The sequence below is a fragment of the Zosterops lateralis genome (assembly GCF_965231275.1).
Source record: "Zosterops lateralis genome assembly, chromosome: Z".
In the NCBI taxonomy this organism is placed as follows: Eukaryota; Metazoa; Chordata; class Aves; order Passeriformes; family Zosteropidae; genus Zosterops; species Zosterops lateralis.
Window position 1 is genome coordinate 3,815,096 of NC_139800.1, and position 10,246 is coordinate 3,825,341.

The 10,246-nt window shown below is 39.1% G+C and overlaps 1 long non-coding RNA gene across 1 annotated transcript; it reads left to right on the forward strand.

The window, feature by feature from the left end:
- Positions 1 to 694: 694 nt before the first annotated feature.
- LOC310922379 lies at positions 695 to 8,154 on the forward strand. Its single transcript, XR_014592413.1, has 3 exons — positions 695 to 773; positions 1,309 to 1,348; positions 7,614 to 8,154. It is a non-coding gene; the product is annotated as an uncharacterized lncRNA (long non-coding RNA).
- Positions 8,155 to 10,246: the final 2,092 nt, after the last annotated feature.

Genomic DNA, 10,246 nt, shown 5'->3' on the forward strand with positions numbered 1-10,246 from the left:
CTGGCTGACATTTGTCTCGTGTAGAATCCACGAGAAAGAGGAGAGTGAGTGAGAAGAGGCAGCAGGAAACCTCCTTTACACAATTCTCCTCACACCTCTCCTCACTTATATAAGCACATTTAAACATGTCTCAAGTACACAGCCATCTGCAGTATCTGTTTCTTTCCACATCCCATGTCCCATCCCAGCACTGACATGAGAGCTGTCAGGCCCCTCACATGCACCAGAGCTCCTGGGCACTGCCTCCTGTTTTCATCTGCTGTAATCACTAGTGAATGTTGAGCCAGCAGCCTCTGAGAGAGATCCCATGCATTTTTTGCATGGACCCAATGCACCAATAACTGCTAAACCAGAAGCCCCAACAAGGCTGTGCCTTGGCATCCTCTACATCAGACAGAGACCTGAAGCCAGAGATCTTCCCAAGACCCAAGTTTGCAAGAAACCTCTAAATCTCTGGGGGCTTAAAGGGTCAAAAGCAGGCAAGCAACCTCAAGGCCAGCTAGCCAAGGATGTTAGTGCTTGCCTTTGGCATCAACCTCAGCTTTGAAAGTCACAGATACCACTAAAGGTTAAGTAGTATCCGTGGCTATCACAGATAGTAGTGGTATTACACTCCCAATGACATGCCAAGTGCAATTTGATCTCAAAGGATTAATACCACTACATTTGCTAAGTAGCCCTAGTCCTAATGAGGCCTTGATACTTTAGTGACTTGTTTCTTAGCATCATCCCAGAAAACTGAGACCAAAGGTCTGGAGTAATCCCCAGAATATGTGAGTAAATGTGCTTATGTCTACATATCTCTGCAGTGGTTGAGACCTGCTTTGGTCTTCTTTCACTCCTTTCCACTTTTAAAGACTGTCCTTCTAGAAATACTGGACTTTTAAGCTATTTCCCACATGCTGGTTCTGTGGTCTTCCCTTATTATTTTTCTTCTTGTTCTCCCTAGGTGCCATAAGATCACGTTTCATTATTTTATTTTGTCATGATATGCCAGTGACTGATGCCTCTAATCCTGCATTCTTTCCTCTGTTCAGGGCTTTAGGCACTGCAAAGGTGGGGCACTGTAAAAATCCCAGTATTATTTATGGGCACCGTGCTGTTCTAAGCAAAACTTGAAAAATGATACTCAGCAGACCTTGATTTTATTCCAACACATCATTAACTATAACTGTGAAATAGTCGAATGCATTAAAAATGTGATGTAGCAAAGAAGTTTACTAACAAGAGAAAAACTGACACGAGTCATAATTTCAGCTGAGACTTGAGCGAGCTAACTGGCAAAACATTCTGATTTATTTTGTACAGAGAAAATACGATCACTGCATATTTACAGCAATGACTGAAGGTAAGTACATTCTGTAAAGTGCAACTGAAATGTATTTCCTTCATTTCCTTGACATCAAAAGGAAGCAATGAATGCCTTATACCACAGAAAATATTTATAATATGAAAGATAAATGGAGGTCACATTAATTTACTGCAGCATGCAGAGTGGCCCATATTTTACTGGGTTCAGCTGGAGTTTATGAGAAATTGCTTTGGTGGTTTTTCTCCTGGGGTGTGCAGCAGGCCACTGCCAACTGGGCCCTACAGTGGTTGCCTTACAAGGATGACAATCTGATATTACATCTCTGACAGGGATTATTTGAGGAAGAAAAGCACAATTCTGGGCTGCTGAATGGTTTTCCTACAGCAATTCTTGACAATTTTTTTTTTTTTCTGGATGGGACTCTGAACAACCTGGTCAAGTGAAAGATGTTCTTGCCCATGGAGGGGCAGAGGGGGTGGATCTCTTTAAGATCCTTTCCAATCCAAACCATTTTATGGCTCTACCATTATCACAAGAGGGTAAGTCTTGGCTCATTAAGTCATATACACATCGAAGAACAAGAGATGAGAGGGAAGACAGTTCATCAGGTGCACACAAATTGCCACTCAAATCTGAAAATGTAATAACTTTAGTCACGTTCCTTTCTGTGCTGTGTAAACATTCCAGCAAACAACTTCTGGGACCTTGGATTACAATCAACAGATGTCAGGTACATGCCTGAAAATACTGTTATGAAGCAAACCTGGACTTCCCTGTGGCAGATAAAGTCAGCCTCATGCAGACAGTACAAGAAAACATAGATTTCACCATGTCAGACATTGTCCAGGCTTTCAATGGCAGTGGAGGACACTTAATAAAAAACTGAAACTTGAAATCACTGATTTTCTTTTTGCCTCCTTTCCAAACCTTACACAAAACAAAACAAAAAAAAAAAAAAAAAAAAAAAAAAAAAAAAAAAAAAAAAAAAACCAAACAAACAAACAGGGCACCACCTGCAAATTAGAAGAGATTAAGATAGATTTCAGAAGAAAATTTAATTTTTTTCTGTTAATGGAGGTAGTTAAAATTAACTCCAGGTTAAATATGTTCCCTTTTTTCATGTCTACCTGAGAAAGAGCTATTGCATCATTTAGGATGGGGTTCTTTCCCCCACATTTTCTTCTGGAAAAACTGTCTTTAATTTACACATATCTTTATCATGTGCAGCCAGCATAAAGTCTTTGTGATACACCAGTGTGCTGAAGGTGTCAGAAGAAAAGTAGGAGTAACTCAGAAAAATGCTGTAAGACATCAGAAGAACTCTAAAGGAAAAACATAATTTTCTGAGTGAAAATTGAACCATATGTGGCAATATCCAGCCGAAAATTTGGAACAATATATCCAGGCATCTCTGCTGACTCATAGACAATTGTTGGCAGCAAAATGCAGGTGAAGCATTGTAGAAGACGAAGCTGGGTTGCAATTGCAGGGCACTCTGGTGCAGCCTTCCTGAGCTGGGCAAACTCAGCACTGCATACTGGGCCAACCTTAGGCAAGGTCAGGCCAGCCAAGCCCATCCTTGTTTTATTTTATTTTATTTTATTTTATTTTATTTTATTTTATTTTATTTTATTTTATTTGGGTTGGGATTAAATGTGCGAGATGGTATTTATTGATCAGATTTAAATGTTTATTAATTTTTATTTATATTATGCTTTTAGGTATTTTTGTTTGGATTGAGATATTTATTAATTTTTTATTTATATTATAGTTTTACTAACAGTGAGTTTAATAGTACTTAGGGTTAATAAATTAAAGGAGGAGTTTGGGGTTTTTTTTTAACAAGGCTTTTTAAGGATAAACTGTTTAATTAAGAAATGATACTTAAATTGTTTTTATTTTTACCTTAATAACTAACTGTTTGGGGTTTGTAATGTGGATTTTTTTATTTAATTACAAAATATTACTTAGATTTATGAAGAAGAAGGTGAAAAAGAAAGATTAGCTTTTGCTTTATAACTTCTATTTTGTTATATATATTGTTATATTTTAAAATTTTAAATTTTAAGCTTTCTACTATGTGATATTATACTTCTTCTATTTAAACTATATACTTATAATCTTAGTCTTATTATTCAACTTTGGAAGCTTTTTTTATTGCCTCAGGTGTCAAATGCAATGTTTTCTTGGGGGTCAATGCCTGTCAGCACAAAAAGTCTAAAATTCCCAGTGACCAGGGTTCCAACACATCCTCTGCTCTGTGCTTCTCCCTGAATTTCCACTAAAACATCCCGAGTGCTCTCCCCGGCCTGAGGAGCCCTGGATTCATCCACAACCTGAAGGTGCAGCCAGAACAGCCAAACAACTCACTTTTGTGAGCTTGCATTGGCCAAGAGTGAAAATCAAACTGCAAAGAGAAGGGTAAGGTTTATTTTTCCCTCAAGAAAGGTCCTCATGTATTTTAATACATTTTGGCTATATTTTTGCTTGCTGTTGCTTATAATAACCCCATGGAAGCTTGAAACTAGACTATGTCTGATACCTGATATATTTTTTTTTCTTTTGATTACTGACAAATGCTGATTTATTATGGTAGGTCTGTAAGAAACACAGCTGTTCATTAAACTCTATTTTTCCTAATACCCACCCCCACCCCTCCCCCCCAAAAAATAATTACATCTGCCTGGATTTTTTCAACATTATCATCTTTTTCAAAAAGGTATTTGTCTAGGTACCAAAAATTCATTAAAAAAAAAGATATTTTGGGAGGAGAGAGTTCTTTATTTCTCCAAGGTAACAAGTATTTTGAAGAATATTCAAGTTTCATAGAGTTTTGCCCAGGAAATATTTCAACAAAAATTTTTAATGCCATCTTTAACAAATAGTATTTAACTGCAATATGTTCTTCTTCTCTACTTTCAAATAAATTTAAGAAAACAACACAGCAAATTTTGCAATTAAATGTAAGTGAATATAAGCTACATTTTGAACCTAGAAAATCATTCTTAAGAAATGTAACTACCACTGTCCCAAAGGGCACATAAAAATACAGATTAAAGTTAGGGGGAAAAAAATTAGTTGCCTTGCAATTCAAAACATTTCTTAAAATAAAATTTGGGGGGGAAAAAAATAGGGGAAAAATTACCTTTTGATATATCTTCTTTGCTTGAACGTGACAGATTTTACACCACAATGAAAGGTCCTGCTACACTTCCAAAGGCTCCTCTGAGCAACTGAGGTGTGACCACAGTGAGACAAATCAAATAGCACAGCTCAAGCCCACCACCTCACATGGGCCCTTTTAATTTCTTGGCTCCCATATTTCCCTGAACTCTGGAGCAGTTTATGAAAAATGTTTATTTCCTCTAAGAAATAAAATTCTTTCCATGGAGTCGTTCAGTGATTTATTCTTTTCAGGTAGCAGGGAGAGTAGAATTATGCTGAGTTGGGGTTTTGGTAGCATTTGCTTTAAGGAGTGCAGGTGCAATTGGTCATAATTATGCTTAGAGGCTGTTCCATGTGGTTTCTCACCCAGGACAGTAAATCAATTATGCCAGAGCAAGTCCAAGCCAACTCCCTAGGTGTTAGCTACAGTATCAGGGACTTCCATGCATGAAGCAATGTGGCATATTTACATCACCAAAAAAAGAAGAAAAAGAGGGAAAAAAAAAAAAAAAAAAAAAAAAAAAAAAAAAAAAAAAAAAAAAAAAAAGGGTCATGGAAGAGGACTGGCCTGTGGTTTCAAAGTAAAAAAAGAGCAAATAATTTTTCAAATAAAGCAACACACAGTTGCATTATGTTTTATCTTAATGTTTTTGGAGGGCTGTCATTCTTACACATTTTTTAAGCAAAATCATGGGCTTTTAAACCTGTATCATTTTTTTTTCAGCTGATGGACGAAGTAGCTCACCATCAAAATTCTGTCTTGGAAAAACTATTTATTATAATAATGTTCGTGAAGAGAATTGAGTGACAGAGTTTAATTTTATCACCCCCAAAATATTTATACTAGAAAGGATCCCATTCTGCCACTTGAGAAGCTTCCAGGGAGAAAAAGCACATACCACAAAATAAACACTCTCAAGTGGCACAGCTGGATGTTAGCAGGAGTTACCACAAGTTGAAGGAGTTCTCTCATGCCTTTTCTTACCTGTTTGATTTGACTAGAGCAGAAATAATTTCAGATATAAGATGATTTGCAGGTATAGTAGCCTGACAATCTTTTTGTTCTTCAGGATCATATTGATATGCATTAATTAAAGTACCAAGGATCTAAAAGACTGGCTCAGAGTTGGTTTTATAAACATTGCCTTCCCTTGAAACATACAAGTCACCAAGCAAACACTCCTGAGGATCTGACACTTAGAAATTAAATGATCCAGCACCTACAACTCACATGAGTACTTCTACTCTTTGAAAATTCAGCCTCAGTGAACATTTACATGTACAGTTTTCTCCACACCTACAGGTGTGCCAATAAAATTTGATGAGTAGGATATCCCTGGGAAGAAAAAATCCATGCAGAAAGAAATAAATTTGGTATGGATAAAGCCAAATAATTTAGCTGTTGAATACCTCATTGCAGAAGGGTCTTTTCACAGTGTTTGCCACTATGACAGGTGTCATTTACTTACCTGGCTGGTACATGTAACACAGGGTTGTGCCTGCCTGTTTCACAAGGGCACCTTGGCAATTAAGGCTCTAAATTGTAACTGTGTTATAGTTCCCAAAAGGAAAAGGGGAGAAATCAATGAGAACTGAAACTGTTTGCTCCCTGGATCACCCTGACATCTATTACTAGATGAGATCAAAGGAGCTGAAGGATACCAGGGAGATACTGCCTGTGGTGGAGCATCACATCACAAGCAAGAAGCGGTTTCATTTTGAAGCCTGTAGAGTCTCTTCATAGTCATTAAAAGTGTAGTCTAATTATGTCCAATTAGATTGCAGTGGGGGAAAACTAGGAACATGTCCATGGACACTGCAGTTTCTCACCTGATGGGTGGTAATTTCCTGGAGTTCTCCTTGTGTCGTATCCTTGAATGATCACTCACAAGTGAAATATTGAAAGTTAAGAGCAGACATAGCAGAAAAATAGAGCAGCACTAAGAATAGCTGAGGAGCTGTTTTAAAGGCCAAGTTCTAAGGTCAGAGGGGTAAAAAGGTTTTCCTTTAAAAAAGTGATAGGAATTTATGGAAGCAAAAAATGTCAGCCTTGAGAAGGACACTAGAGAAAAATATGAGCATTAGCACAGTTTTTCACTAGCAGATATACTAGATACAGGAAAGTGTCTTTTGAGAGCAGCAGACATTCTTTCTTCATGTTCTGAAAAGCAAACAAATAAGGGCAGAAAACTCACTATCAAGTAGAACCTGCATCCATACACTCTCAGTGACAAATCAATTCTATCTCAAAGGATTAATAAAGGTACATGATCACCAGGTGATTGGGCAGGAACAAAAGCACATGTTTCTGCCATGTAGAGTCTTGGAGTCCAGGAGATCCCCTTGGATGACCTGAGACCTGGGAAAGAGAATTTGAGCCCTGGACAGGGGGGTGTGGAATCGGTCCAGGGGGGTTGGAAACCTTGGCACAGAGCCCAGGAAGACACTGAGTTTGATCTTAGCCCATGGGAGAAACTTCCAGCATTAGGAGAGGAATTGCAAATCACCAGGAAGTGAAAATAGTAGTTTAGCACAGTAGAACATACAAAATTCAGTAGTTTTAGGATTCTTAGAATAGAGGTAAATGGGGGACAAGATGGTGGAATTTGGGTGGTACCTCGTGTCCCTCTCCTTCTTCCTCATCCTCCATCTTCTGGGGTGGTGATGAAATAAGGTAGTTAGAGTGGATTGGGTCAAAGTAGAAGTGACCCTCTTAGTGTAAGCACTAGGCATTGGTGTGAAATAGTAAATATCCTATACGTAATTATCTGTATAAATGTAAGGTGACGTCCCATCAGTGGGCAGTCGCCTCGTGTCCCAGCCGCTGTCCGGACCTTGGCTGGGAGCGGAGAAAAACTTTGTGATATCAAATAATAAACAACTTGAGAAACCAGAAAGCAAGGCCTTGAAGACTCCGCTTCTTTGTACCAACGCGACTCGGGGCTTTTAGAGGGCCAAGGACTTTAAACAACTTAAATCTCGGGTGAGAAAACCAACCCGAGAGTAGAGTAAGCAAGCTCTCTCTTTCTTGCCTGCATTTTTCTTCAGCAAATCCCATAAAAGCCATGCATGGCCTTCACCACTCATCCCTTGCTCTCCCATTGACTCCCTTGCTCTCTCTTCTGTTCCATTTCAGGAAACCAAACATTCATGCTAATGATGCAAACTCCTGTGTTGACAAGGTTCTACTTCAGTGCAAGAGCAGAGGGGGAAAAAAGCTCTCAAGATATGGACTGATTTTTTATGATATCATGTCCAGAGCCAAGGCCAAGAAATCTTTCAGATGGAATGACTTAATCACTTGTCATCATAAAAGTCTTTCTCAGCATGGACTTAAACCATCTTCTCTTCCATGGAGACTCTACATGTAATAAATTGGTTATTTATCTGAATGCCACTTCTAAACTATAACTGTCAAGTATTAATATGGAATAATAAAATACTAAATGCCTTTTTTTTTTTTTTTTTGGAGGCACTTTATATGGAAAGAGATCTTCCGTGGAGATATAAATTTGTACATTTGTTATACTGATGTTCTAAAAGGTAAGCTATTCCAGACTGGAAATATAATCAATGCATCTGAGAAAAATAATGTACATTCAGCTATACAAACAGTTGTACAGTCTTCCCTCTCTATTGTCTCTCTTCAGTTTATTGAGCCTCCCTGTGGAATTACGACTTTCTTTCCTTTCCAAATCAAAGAATTTTCTATTCAGCAATTTTCATTTTGAAGCCCATGGAGTACACTTCATAGTCATTAAAAGTTACAAGTAGTATTGGAGAAGGTTCAATGGGCCATAGATCATTTATGAGCTTTTCTGTCACAGCATCAAAGACTGAGAAAAACATTTGCTAATGTTATTTCCTCTTCTCTATTGTTCCTACTCCATGTCTGAACACCAAAATGCCTTGAAGAATTCAAATATTTAAACAGTTACGACAAAAAGAGTTACCCAACTCATTAATTTTGAAAGAAATTCAGCACAAAAGTATCACTTTCAGTGTGTCAGTTCTACCACTCTGGTCTTCTTTAAACACAGAGATTCCTTCTCACCACCTTGTTTCCCTGCAAGGGAACTGTCTCTCATATTAAACACCTCACCAACTCTTTTCATGTCTGCAGTGTGCCTTTTGCCAAAGTGGAAAGAGCCCAAGAGAAGTGAGTCAGACATCTACCAAGGCAAGTTTGATCAGGCCTTCTTTTTCTTACAAAATGAAGTGTTTGGGCAGAACAAAAGAGCATCTATGAAAAGGAGAAGAGAAGAGAAGAGAAGAGAAGAGAAGAGAAGAGAAGAGAAGAGAAGAGAAGAGAAGAGAAGAGAAGAGAAGAGAAGAGAAGAGAAGAGAAGAGAAGAGAAGAGAAGAGAAGAGAAGAGAAGAGAAGAAGAGAAGAAGAGAAGAAGAGAAGAAGAGAAGAAGAAAAGATGAAACCTGGGTCATTTCAAGCTATGGAGATCTTAGAAATCAACCAAAATTAGGATAATAATTCTTTACAGAGGCAACCTACTTAAACAGAATTTTGCTTTAGTAGTTAATGCTGATGCCCCTCGTTATTACACCTATGTGCCACCAGAGCTATAACACACTGTGAAGTTGTCAGTATGGGCTCCATGGAGATTCTGGCACTTCTCCCTTCAGGGAACAGAATCTCTGCTCAGGGATGGGATTTGGCTTTCATTGGTGCAGTCTGTGTTGCCACCTGGTCTGCTTCCAGAGATGTTATATGGAAGGTCTGGGAGTCTGAAGGGATGCCAAGTTGGGAAAGCAATTCATTTCCTTCAAGGGGCCATTTGCTTTCCTTTCTGGTCAGGAAACTGGCTGACAAGGAGTGGTGCTTCTCACTGCTGCCACTGGATGCTGCCCAGTTTTTGTCCATGTTTCCGAGGTGAAAGGATGAGCTGCCTGGAGCATGCCTGGCTGGTTGTCACAGCCACACAGCTCCTTGTTCTTCCTTCCTTTCCCTCTTCTTTGCTCTGAGATCAGTCCAGGGTGTCAGCCATCCTGCACACCTTCTGTCAGCAGGATTTCAGCACCATAAGCACAGCTCAGGCAAAGCTTTGTGGCATGGTTTAAAAGGGTACTCCTCAGTTTCGTGCTTGCCCTGAGACTCTCCAAAGCATGCTACTGCTCTCTCACCCCTCCTCTTCCTGCAGTGGGATAGAGGAGAACTGGAGGTACAACAGATAAAGGCCATGGGTTTAGATAAGAACAATTTACTGGAAACAGCAGTGAGATGAGAAAACAAACACTGACAGCAACAATATTCATAACAAAGTGTACAAAAGAGAGGATGATTCACCTGTGAAAATGCTTGATCTGCACTCTAGAGCTTGACCTGGCCACGGCCACACCACCTCAATTATTCCATACAGCTTGGAAATGGTATTATTCAATCTCTCCCTGTGGATTGGAACCAGCTTTATCCAACTGCTCTTTCCAGCTTGGAACCAGTGTTACCCCATCTCTCTTTCTATCACGTTTACCTGACCAGAAGGAAACCTTTCTCCTTGGAAGAGACTCCTTTCCCACTGTCCCTGGCAAGGATGTGATGGGGTATAGAAAAAATCTCTGGGTCCTAACCATGCTCTTCCTGGCTGCTGCAAAAATTGACCTTGTCAATGGAATCAAGACACCTGGCAGAAGTTCCAAGGCGTGTATTATTGCAGCTCATTAATGTGGTGATTCCTGAAAATATTAGTGCACTGTTATCCAGGTCTTTACCACAAATGTTATTTATTTGATACTGGGTACAGCTTTGCAGTTCCTGGA